The sequence below is a fragment of the Electrophorus electricus genome, chromosome 1 (genome assembly GCF_013358815.1).
Source record: "Electrophorus electricus isolate fEleEle1 chromosome 1, fEleEle1.pri, whole genome shotgun sequence".
NCBI classification, from domain to species: domain Eukaryota; kingdom Metazoa; phylum Chordata; class Actinopteri; order Gymnotiformes; family Gymnotidae; genus Electrophorus; species Electrophorus electricus.
In genome coordinates this window covers 1,267,501-1,270,000 of record NC_049535.1, presented here as the reverse complement: position 1 = coordinate 1,270,000, position 2,500 = coordinate 1,267,501, and the positions used below count along the sequence as shown (strand labels likewise).

Here is a 2,500-nt window from a genome sequence, read left to right as displayed (position 1 = left end):
GTGTGTGTGTGTGTGTGTACCTGATTTAAATATCTAAATTTATATATATTAATATCTAAATTAAAAAATTCTGCATATATATCACATCAGTGTATATATGTATATATATATATGTGTGTGTGTGTGTGGTGTGTGTGTGTGTGTGGTGTGTGTGTGTGTGCATATAAATAAACAAACAAATAAATAATAAATATATATATACACACACATACGCGTGTGTGTGTGTGTGTGTTTCTGTTTTATAAGGACCAATATCAGAGGCTAATAGAATGTCTGGGTCAAGGTTCTGTTTCCAAACAAATGCCCCCACATTTGTGCTGCGTAGCTTCTGAGCAGCCTCTATTAAACCCCCCCGCCATCTCTGTGGCTCCCTGACCAGTGCTGTGCTTTTGTGGGCCCCGTGCGGTCGGGCTCCCAGAAGCTACTGAGGCCCTGACACACATGGCGGACAGCTGGACCTCTGCAGGCAGCTCCTGGGAGGGACCGTCGTGATGCATTATCAGCTATAGGGTGGAAAAAAACCCCACATATGCTAATGAAACACGGCTGTGTGTCTGAGGAGGAGGCAGAGTAGGGCTGTAGAGATGGCCAGCGCCATGTTTCTGGGGTAGAGACTTTTCGGGGTTGGTTTTCGCTCTTGTCTCTGTTGCTGCTTTGCTTTGCTGTTGTTTTGTTCCAGGTTGCTGTGCTGAGTGTTGTTTGTAAAGTTACAGTGGCTCTCTGTGTATTTCTCCTGCTGCAGACACCAAACGCTGAACATGGAGGGCTTTTCTGCGTAGCGACTTTTTCCTGAGGTTAGTTGCTTTAGTTTTTTCCGTTGTTGCCGTAGGGTTTCTGGGCTAAGCTCATCTGTCTGTTCACAGCTCCAGTATCATAATGCCTAGCATTACCTATGAAGCAGGAGGGTGTGTGTACGTGTGTGTTTATGTGTGTGTGTGTATATGTGTGTGTGGGTGTGTGTGTGTGTGTGTGTGTTCATAACCTCTGGCATGTTCACAGTGCTGCTTTGGTAGCCAGTCAGACTGAAAGCATGCCCATATTTCACACTGTGTATCACCCTCCCCTACGTCAGTCAGAGAGTAAAAGATCTGCTTCACTCCTCATGCTGCATGCACATGTCTGTCACCTCCGCCATGCCCCGCCCCTCTTCGCCATGCCCCGCCCCTCTGCGCCATGCCCCGCCCCTCTATGATAGGCCGTATCGGCCAGAAAGGGGCTTAGCCCGCGACGTTCCTGTTGAGTGTTTGTGTTAGTACCACAAAATCAAAACCCGTTATGACAACTCTCCAACCCTCCCTTTCATGTGAATCTAATTAAGAGTTTGTGCTTGCACAGAAGACTGGAACATGAGCAAGTGTGTTAGCCATTAGCCTGTTGGAGCTCAGCGCTTTCCACAGTCTGGAATTGCTAGTCCAAACCCTAATTAGCATCTCTCATTAAAAGCAGTAGCAAGCATCTGCCTTTCAAAGCTCTTGTTACCCAAACTTTACGGAAGCTAATGAATGCCCTTTCTTTCTTTTTTCTCAAACGGTCATTAAAAAAAATAAAAAATTTATTAAGAACACTTTTTCCCCCCATCTGCTGGTAGTCAGGCACATATAAAAAAATGATTGTTATGAACATAACTTACACATTTGGCAGTCGAAATCAGTTTTTATGCAATGACCACTTACGGAACCTGTGTTCTAACTACAAGTCCCATGTTCGACATGGGCTGGGCCCTCGCCCTGGGTCTTCAGGTGAGGGCGTTTGTGTGCACCTTCGCTCTGGGTCTTCGCGCGTTCTGCCCCTTGTTGCGGTGGCCACCACCCCCTGCTGTCCAGGACGTGGAGAGCTTATTAGCCTCCATGGCAGGGCAGTGTTCTCTCATGGAGGTACAGGGGCTCCTGCAGGGCGGGTGAAGGCCGCCAGACTGCACTGGTTCTGTCCACTCACAGGGAGTCGCGTTGGTGAAAGAGGATTTGGCAGTTCCAGAGGGTTTGGACTGGGGGCGAACGGTGAGGCCAGGCGTCACTGGAGCAGGGCTGCGGCATAACCAGATAATCTGAGAATACACGAAAAAGTCACAGTAAAAATAACCATGAAAATATCATTTTTTTTCAAGAGAACAGTAGTAGATTTACAATATAATGGTAGTGTACAGTAGTATGTACAGTAGTATATATATATATTTAAAAACCCAGAGGTTTAATGCATTTCTGCTTGAATTCTCCCATCAGTATAATATCGTGTCTTATTCTTCATGCCAGGCTGACATTTTGGAGGTCTTTCATAAACGTTTCGGAAGCATGTTGCTGTTGTGGCTGGTTCTTAGCCTGTACCTGTTCTTCTAGAAGACTTCTGAGATGAGGTTTCCTCACCAAGGCCGTCCCACGGCGCTGGTGGGAGAACTGGTGGCTCTGGAGGCCCGGTCATTTTCTGTAATACGTCTTAAGTCTGTATTGGGTAGTTATTCATTTCTGTCTCGTGAATCAGTTCTTCCTGCCATGGTTTTGGCCTT

The 2,500-nt window shown here is 46.5% G+C and overlaps 1 protein-coding gene across 6 annotated transcripts in view; it reads left to right on the top strand.

Moving 5' to 3' along the window:
* The window catches only part of sox6 (SRY-box transcription factor 6), a 163,669-nt gene that overhangs the window by 32,493 nt on the left and 128,676 nt on the right, over positions 1–2,500 (top strand). For 2 of the 6 annotated variants that reach the window (XM_035531261.1, XM_035531263.1), the window contains exon 5: positions 743–794. The exons of the other annotated variants lie outside the window; for them this stretch is intronic. The gene's annotated coding sequence lies outside the window, so the exon portion shown is untranslated. The remainder of the gene's footprint in view (positions 1–742; positions 795–2,500) is intronic. 6 annotated transcript variants of the gene reach the window in all.